Source organism: Cupressus sempervirens, chromosome 4 (assembly GCF_028749045.1).
Source record: "Cupressus sempervirens isolate cs-2001-9-10 chromosome 4, ASM2874904v1, whole genome shotgun sequence".
NCBI lineage: Eukaryota > Viridiplantae > Streptophyta > Pinopsida > Cupressales > Cupressaceae > Cupressus > Cupressus sempervirens.
In genome coordinates, this window is record NC_143121.1 from 164,792,979 (window position 1) to 164,803,443 (window position 10,465).

Sequence of the window (10,465 nt, forward strand, 5' to 3'; positions counted from 1 at the left end):
TAGACAATTGAATTATTCTGAGGATTTTATTGATCCTCGATGTAAGATCACTATCAAAGTGTATGATAAAGTGGAACAAAAGTCTCTAGGTCTTGTGGTCTTACCCATTTGTGTTGGTCCTATAGAAAGGGATGTCACCTGTTAGGTGCTTGAAATTCCTTTGGCTTACAACATTCTATTAGGATGGCCATGGATACATCAGATGCATGATATGCCATCCACATACCACCAATGTATCAAGTTCCTATTTCATGGCTCTAAAGTTACTATTCCTGCCACTACTAGCTATACCTGCAATATGCTCAAAGCTACTAAAATTTTTGTCCCTACTAACCATGAGTCCACTAATAATCATGACAATAAGCTAAAAAAAATTGAGCAGTCATTCAAACTAAAAAAAATAGCATGGGAGAGTATCACATTGAACCAATACTATCATTAACATCTCTCCCAGTCTCCTTGGCTTTATGGGAGACCCTCAGAGGCAAAGAAGTTGTTCATGTTGACACCCTAGACCAAGTATAATGGTACTTTTGTCAAGGCTACAATTCCCTTAGAGAATGAAAGTGAAAATAGAGCCATTGTTGCATGGATTTATAGAGAAGATGCTAAAATAGATTTAATAGAGCAAGCTTGAGAAATCACTCCTGAGAAATATGGACCTGGTCTAATTGATCCTATGGATGCAATAACAATGGCTTAATTGATCCTATCAAAGAAATAGCTTGAAGCAATAGTGATACAATTGGCCTAGGATTTAAGAAGGTTCTTTTCCATTTGGGACCAAATAAATTCATAGCAAAACCTAAGAGTTCATCTGGAAACTAGTCACAAGCTAAGTCAGATACTCAAGAGGAACAATTTGATGATGACAATCCTTATCCTCATCCTATTTCTCATGACCTCACTAAATTCTTTGCTAAGCCAGATGACTTTGTGCTGCATGTTAGCATTGTGGATGATACTAGTGATTCTTCTAAGGACAATACTGAGAAACTCAAATATCATTCAAAAAAGGGAGAATCTGGTCAATCATTTCATATTGAGTATTTGTGTAAGAACCTAGAGGATGAAGGTGAGTATGTCCTTATCACTATTGGGGAGTTCTATAATCTCTCACCATCTAGCACTGATTCTAATGAATATGAGTTTGAATCTCTTTCAAAAGAAACTATTGAGAAAGACATTGACCAAGTGCATATCTATAAAAACCAAATCGAAGTGGGTGAAATGTCTAGGGTTAGGTTGTATGGGTCTGATCCACCTAGTGTCTAGGAATCATCAATTGTTGATATTCATACTCAAAGGCATTCAAGCACATCTATGGATGAAGTTGTTGTAGGTCTCAAATTGCTAGTCCAAGCACTTAATGACTATACTATGAATGCAATTGAACTAGCCACGACTCTCTCACTCACACATCCTAAGCTTATAGACTAGAACCCTAATGCATCTAGTGAAGTCCGTACATTCCAGAATGACTATGCTCTCACATGTTACCTAAATGCTATCAAACTTGTAACTTATTTCACCAATGAGTAGAGTGTCAATATGACTAAGGCGACATCAAATATCTTAGTCATACAATTAAAAAGAAAAAATGCAAAAGGTCTGATGGTGAAAACCACATTTTAGTAGTGTCGAAACCCAAAAAAGTAAAAACAAAAGATGTATCCAAGGGTGAAAACCTCTCTGAGGAACCTATGGATGAGATATTTGATGCACTTCCCAGTCACTTTCAGGAAAGATCATCAATTTTGATAGAGCCAACATAGCAAATTAATCTGGGCATAGAAGGACATGCTCATATGATGCATATGGCACAGTCATTGTGACCTAAAGAAAAGGAAGAATTCATTGCCTTTTTCAAAGAAAAGAAAATAATTTTTTCTTGGACATTCTTTGACATGCTAGGACTGGATCCTAATCATATCATGCATCACTTGTCCTTAGCACTAAGCATCAAACCAATTAAATAGAAGCTTTAGAAAATGCATCCTCATGTTACATTTCTCATCAAAGTGGAACTGGAGAAACTTCTAAAGCTGGTTTCATCCATGCAATTGATTATGTTGAATGGATATCCAATATTGTCCCAGTTTCCAAGCATGATAAATCTATCAAGGTTTGTACTTACTTCCATGATCTCAACTTGGCATGTCCTAAAGACAAATTTCTACTTCCTAATATTAATATGATAGTAGACATGACAGCTAGCTATGAGATGTACTCACTTAAGGATGGGTTTTTTGGATATAATCAGATAAAAATTGTGCCAAAAGACTAGGAGAAAATGTCTTTCACATGTGCATGGGGAACCTTTTATTGGAATGTAATGTCATTTGTTTTGAAGAATGCTGGTGCTACATATCAGAGGGCTATTACTACAATTTTCTATGATATGACACATAAGACCATGGAGGAGTACATCGATGATACCTTGGTCAAAAGCACTAAATGCAATACTCATCTTCAAGATTTGGGACCCATCCTAGATCATATGGAAAAATTCAATCTTTAGCTCAATCCTAAGAAATGCACATTTTGTGTCACAACAAAAAAGTTGTTGGCATACATTTTCTCTGCAAAAGGAATTGAGGTGGATCTGGAGAAAATACAAGCAATAATAGACATGCCACTACCTCAAAACATCAATCAAATGATAGGACTACAAGGAAGGCTCCAATCTATTCACAAGTTTATCTCACAGTTGGCAGATAGATCATAACCCTTCACAAAGACCTTACATAAGGGTGTGAAATTCAATTGGAGCTAGGATTGTGAGCAAAGCTTAACACAAGTCAAACAATATCTTGTCAATCCACCAATCCTGATGCCTCCTATCCATGGGAAACCTTTTCTTTTATACATTTTAGCAACTAAAATGTCTCTAGGAATCCTAGTCGCTTAGGAAGATAATGACAACAAAGAGAGAGCTATTTACTACTTAAGCTAGACACTAATCTCTTATGAGAAGAACTACAACATTATTGAGAAAGCTTGCTTGGCAGTTGTCTTTTCTTCCCAGAAGTCGAGACACTACATACTTACCCACACTATGCATCTCATGGCTAAAATAGATCCACTAAAGTATTTTCTCAGTAAAGTGGCTCTCACAGGAAGATTGGCTAAATGGGCTATGATACTTAGTGAGTTTGACATCCAATACATTGAATGTAAGGCTATCAAGGGACAAGCGATTGCAGACTAGCTGGTTGATACACCCATGCAGAATCTCCTACCAACGAACATTGATTTCCTAGATGAGTCAATTCTGACACTCACACACCACACATGGGTTATGTTCTTTGATGGGTCCTTCACACAAAAAGGACCAAGTGTTGGGTTACTCTTCATTACACCATAGAGATATTCATTGCCCAAAGCATACAAGATTGTGTTTCCTTGTACAAACAACATTACTGAATATTAGGCTTTGATCAATGGCATGAAAATTCTGGCTAAATTGAGAGTGGATCAGTTAGACATCTTTGGTGACTCTCAGCTTGTCATCAACCAGGTTAATGATGTCTACCAAATAAAGGATGAGAAACTAATTCCTTACAAGCACATGGTTGATGACTTAAAGAAGTATTTTGCACACATCACCTTCCAACAAGCTCCATGAGTAGATAATAAAGTGGCTGATGCCATGGCTACTTTGGCCTCCCTACTGTAGAGGCCTAAAAATGACCCCCGACATAAATTATTGGTAGAAGCATTACACTACCCAGCCTATGACACCCCTTATTCCAAGATGATATATTCTATTGTTGGGAAAGAATCATCCTACTACCATCACATTTATTCCTATCTCCACAATCAAACCATTTTAGAAGGTCTAACCCAGAATGAGAAACATTACCTAATCCATAATGCTTCACACTATGTCATTATTGCTAACGATCTATATAGGAGAGGTCTCGATGGAACACTCCTTAGGAGTTTAGAACTTGAAGAGTCCAAATGTACACTAATTGACATTCATGAGGGCATTTGTGAATCTCACTCCAATGGCCTGACACTAACTCACAAACTCCTTAGAGCTGGTTACTATTGGCCCAAAATGGAGCAAGAAGCTATCAAGTATGTTAGATCCTACAAGTAGTGTCAGCTACATGGGAATCTAATCCATGCTCGAGCTAGAGAGTTGATTCCCTCTACTACAACATGGCCATTTCAACAATGGGCCTTTGACTTGGTGGACTAGTTCCACCCAACCTCTTCTAATGGACATAAGTTCATTATCACGGCTATAGATTACTTCACGAAGTGGGTAGAGGTAGTACCTCTCATAGTTGTTGATGGCAAAACTGTAGCACTTTTTATCACAAACTACATCATCTATAGATATGGTGTACCATCCTCTATCATTACTGACAATGAAGGACAATTCAAGAACAAAGACCTTAAGGAACTATGCAAAAAATTCAAAATCCCACAACATTGGTCTTCCATTTATTACCCCCAAGGTAATGGCTAGGCTAAAGCATCCATAAGGTGATCCTCAAAATTCTTTAGTGCACAGTCATCAAATCAAGGAGAGACTAGCATCTCTAGATCAATCCAACCCTGTGGGCATATAGGACAAGCATCAGGACTCCAATAGGCATGACCCGCTATGGGGCGGATGTTGTGCTTCTAATAGAGGTCAAGATTCCTACCTTGAGAATCTCTATCAAGGGCCTTATTACTGATGATCACTACCAAATAGCTCAACTTTAGGAGCTTGTGTTACTGGATGAATGTCAACAAGTGGCATGTGATCATTTATGAGCTTATCAACAATGAATGTCAAGAAGTTACAATCAGAAGGTCAAGCCACGTGACTTCCAGCTAGGTGATCTCATCCTGAGATAGAACCCTAAGAACCAACAATAGTGAGTCCAAAAAGGAAACTTTCCACTGAACTAGCTTGATCCTTACATCATCACTATAGTATATGGATTTGGCAACTACCAACTTTCCACAACTAAGCTGGGGAAAGTGATCAAGCAACCTGTCAACACTCTCCATTTGAAGCAGTTTTACAATTGATCTGATCTCAGAAACTCTTCATACATATCTATATGTCCTAAAAAAATCTAAAAATTGGAAAATGTCCTAAAAAAATTATTACCATAGTGAAAACCTAGCAATAGGCACCTTGGTAATAAAATAAATAAAAAAATTCAAAAATTCAAAAAGAGAGAAACACAAAAAAATTGAAAAATAGGAAAGTACCATTGGTGAAAACTTGGCAACAGGCATCATGGTAGTAAAAAAAGGAAATTTCTTCCAAGAAGGTGAAAACTTGGTAAATAGGCACCTCTTGATCCCAATGCTCTATCTTGTAGTGAACCTTCTAGCTTTCTATACAGTTGCTTTCTTACTCTTCCTACTTTCTGAGCTCATGTATCCATGGATTGAGTCTTGTCATAACTTGGGGGCATTCCTCCTTAGTGTCACTCTTTTTGAGATTCTTCTCATAGAATCTCTTTCATGATAGTCAGAAATGGTCCTCACTGTGTCTGCCTATTGTCACTAGTGTCACTCTTTTCAAGATTCTCCTCATAGAATCTCTTTCATGACAGTCACCAATAATCCTCATTGTGTCTACCTACTATTGTTAGTGTCACTCTTTTTGAGATGAACCTTATTGAATCTCTTTCACAATAGTCACCAGTGGTCCTTATTATGTCTACCTACTATCACTAGTGTCACTCTTTTTGAGATTCTCCTCATAAAATCTATTTTGCGACAGTCACCAATGGTCATCACTATCTCTACCTACTATCTCTAGTGTCACTCTTTTCAAGATTCTCCTCATAGAATGTCTTTCACAAAAATCACCAATTGTTTCAATTGTGTCTACCTACTATTTCTCATGTCACATTTTCAAATTCCTAAAAGTTATGGAAGATCTCTTTGGCATCAATCATCAATCATCATGGGTGTATCTATCTACTGTCGCTTTGTCCTCCTAGGTTCTTTGCCTCAAAGATTCCTCTTTGCCCTTAGTCACTAGTCATGCTGACTAGTTCTACCTACTATTTTTATACTACTGATGAGATTTCTTTCAAACATACTTTGGACACTGATACTTGACATCAATCTTGTAACATAGAAATGAACTCAAAATGGAAAACTTGTTTGAATATGCTAAGCTTTTTCTTTGTTTTCTTTGTTTTCACTTTGTCATGTCTCCTTGAGCAACTCAATGATGTCATTTCTGACTAGGGAAGTAATGACTAGGGGCACAATCTTTTCTTTTTTTCTATTTGCAGTTTAGTTCCAAAACATCTAAAACATTCATGAAAGAGGGGTGTCCACTATAAGAGCCTCCATATTGTATTGGATGCCCATGTGTACCTCGACTTCTCTTAATTGGATAGTCAGTAAGATTGGTACTTTTCCTTGTCTATTGAAGTGGATTTTTCATGCTTGAGTAACATCTAATACTTGTCTTGCTAAGTGAATGTATCAGTCACTACGAGTACAATTTATGAATGTTGTCGTAGGATATGGATGCAAAGGCCATTGCAAACATACTATTTATTGATTTCTTAGCATAAGAAGGATCTTCCATGTGTTTGGTGTGTCTACATGCAAGCAATATTTTGGTCATCCTAGCACTTATGCTTTGATGTTTATGTTAACTTGCTATATTAAACTAGACAAATGTTTTGGTCATTCTAGCTTCTTGTTCCTTGAATGCTTACATTTAATCCTAACAAACCTATGACATATGTCCTATTCATATTTCCATGATTGTAAAGTCAATGTTAGTTGTAGGATATATAAGCTTCATTTATGTCCAATGATGATAAATTGTCAAGGCTTGGTAACCAGACCTAGGGTTGCATTTAATATAGTCTTGCATTACATAATTCACTGGTATAAGCACAAAATTCAATTTTGATTCTATCTATATTCTTCATGATGAGGGATTGGGGGTATTTTCAAATGTATCTAGATTGTCCACAATTGCACAAGCATTTGGTTTGTTGGTTCACTCTCCTTGATGGAATACTTGTCACTGTCAAGCAAAAACACACAACACTACATGAGATGTTAGTTCATTTCCATTGCATTCGTATACTCATATCATCTACTCTACATAATCACATAACATCACATCAAAGTAAATATGCATCCATAACACATAACACATTCATCTCATTGATATCTCGTGTACATCAAAGTAAAATAGACATAGACAATGATGTGTACACAGTGATACTTAGATCAAAATCTTGTGTGTGTGTGTGTGTGTGTGTGTATAATGTGTGTCAATAAAAAAAATGGACACTACTCGAGCACTATCGATCAAATGGTACAAAATGGTGCTGGCACACCAATTGATACATAGCTACATATCAAAATCAAGAATCAAGAACATAGCATCTAACTCTGTCCTGTGCCCTCATCATTGGGAGGAGCAAGTGGAGGAGAAGGTAGTGGCATGTCTACCCTCATAGGATGTCATGTGCCTCTAGACTCTTGTGTATATTGTGAAAAGCATTATACCTACAGAGCCTCATCAGGCACCACTGTCAAATATGCAGCAAAATAGTAAGTTGCTTGGGCCAACTATAAGTAGACCTCATCCTACAAAATCTCTACCCTCTACTCAACAATCTTGGCACACTCTCTCCATTGATCAATCTCCCACTGTCGATCTACAAGCTATGCATCTCTGATAGCTACCTGAATCTACAACTCTCCCAACTTCTGGGAGGCCTGATGACTTTTCTCTCAGTAGCGTCACACTATGTCATGTGTCCCAGTAGTAGGATAATTAGGCATATCCTCATCCAGTATCTTAGGTGCCCCCTATTGTGGTACCTACTCCTTCGTCCCTAGACTCTGTCTCAAACCCTATGATGTACCACTGCCACCTACACTTGTGTCTGATCCCATTTGACATGGGGGAATCTGTATCTACGATACTCAGTGCCAGAACTTTGGCTATGAATGTAGCTATGGTTGCTGCTACTACTGAGGTGCATGTCTCTGATCTTGCTATGCTCTTCCTAGTAGGTCTATGGATTATGGGAAAGGGTGACTAATTAGATATTCTCAGTATGCAGGCATCATCCCTACATCAAAAATGTCAGGGAGGTAGTCCCGCTATGTTACAACCAAGTTGTGCACATCTATCATAGATCAGCCTAAGTCTAGTCATGGTGGCCATCCCCACTCTACATCCCTTGCCAGTCCAGTGTAGACATAGTACTCTTGTGAAATGTCCTATAGTTAGCCATACTACTGCTAGACCTGTGAAATCACAAACTGCTCTATGATTTGTGATATCTAACCAAACAATGACCATGAACAAAACATCTATCCTAGCTCCCTCAGGGCATTATCCCAATCCTCTATCTCTCACCAGGGCTACCATATGATGGAGACCAGGTCATCCAGATGTGTCCTCCAGTGCTTTATCTTACCCAAGATGACTTGGGTGATATGCCTCTGACATCTACAAATGTATGGCTCCATCAGCTCATGGGCATCCTTGTGAAGAGGTCTACACATTGGTAAATGCTGCTAGGCCTATATCTATAGTACATATACCTCAGTGGCCATAGTCTTCTTCTCATGGAAGACTATCTCATGCATCTCGTGAAACATGTGTACAAGCATGCACTGACCCCATCCAAATATCTCGAGAGAATCCAACATCCTCTCTAGCATAACTCCCCAACTGCACTCTAATCCATGCTATCCCCAGTCCAAGATCAAAAAATAGCTGAGAAAGATTGCTAACACTAATGGCAATCTATGTGTCAACCCATAAGTGTGTAACAACTCATCCTAGGTGATGGTTCGTTCGCTCGCCAGTTGTCTCCCAAACATGGTAGATAGTGCCTCTGTGCCTGCTCTGGGAACCATATCATATAATACCCTTGTCCCATGGAATGAGATCTATAGTATTTAGTAGATTTCCTCTGGGGTGATCATCATCTCTCCCACTAGTAGATGGAACACGTTTGTCTCTAAATGGAAATGCTCAACCAAGGCAGTAAGTAGGCCATGATTCACCAGTATTGTTGGGATTTGGCATAGTGAGGATAGACCCAATCGAGTGATATGTGCCCTATCAGCATCATTAAGACTCTGCAACAAATCTCCATATGGTGGATAATGTGATCTAAATGAAACATCATCAAAGACCTCCTACACACACAACCAAAAACAATAAGAAAATGATCAGTACTAGGTCGAAATGGTAGAACAATGTAGATAAAAATGGAAATTTCATGCACAAAAATGAAAATTTTAAACTCTGCTATCACGGATTCTCACATGAAGATCTTAATTTCTCACATGAAGATCTCAAGATCTCATGCAAAGTTTCATTTCTTCATGTGAGAAATCTCTTCATCGTGTGAGGAACCAAATTCTCATGCGTGAAGATCGATTGACATTTCTTGTTCTTCGTACGAGTGTTGGGTATCTCCTACACAAGAAAACCCATCGATGTGCATGAAGAAACAAAGGATTCTATTTCTTCATGTGAGAAGAGAATGTCTTCATGTAAGAAAGGATAGTCTCACACGAAGACCAATTTGACCTTCCTAAAATGTGCTAAAGAGTGCAATAAATGACATCAAAATGTGTGAAAATGAAATTATGAAGGTGGTAAATTGATGACTCGCTAGAGGTTTATAGTCTCATGGCCAACTATGTCATTACAATCACTTCAAACAATGATCTCTCACAGTCACTGCCATATCTCTCTCAGAGCTCAATTCACTAAAGGAAAAAATGCTCAAATGATTTGAAAATGACCCCTTAGGCCCTTATATAGCTATTGACCTAATTTTTCAAAGTGGTTTGATTTGCACAAAAATCAGCCCATGGCTAATTTGACCATTCTGAATCCATTTTTGGGATCAAAATTGAAATCTAACACACCTAAGTGCCATAAAAGTGCATTTTAAAATTTTGGGGACCAACGCAATCAAACACTTGTGTAGTACAATTTTTTTTGATATTTTTGGATTCCTAGAATTCAAATCATTCATATTTTCAAAATCTATTTTGGAAATAATCAACTCAAGTCAATTGTGGTCAAAATTGGTTAACTTTTGGTCAAACTTGGTCTTTTGGACATTCAAATCACTGCAAATTGACTCTAAATTATGTTCTGATCATTCTAATCTCTTTTATATTCAGCCAAACCTTGGATTTATCTTTCATCATTCTCCTTACATCATATTTCTAGTATGTCATCTTTCAATTTCACTCCCGAGGGGGTAGGATGATTACATCATTGAACTTGAAATCAAAATTGATCTAGATCTTCATTGCTCAGGGCATTTTTTCCCTATCTTATATCCTCATCACTTGGGGCATCTCACCACTAGGGGCATCTTGTTTTCCTCTTTTTGACATCTTTGTCATCTATTTCATCTAGTCATCAGTTGATTATGGGTATCAAGAAAATCTAAATCTCAACTCCTAAGGATCAAGCCTT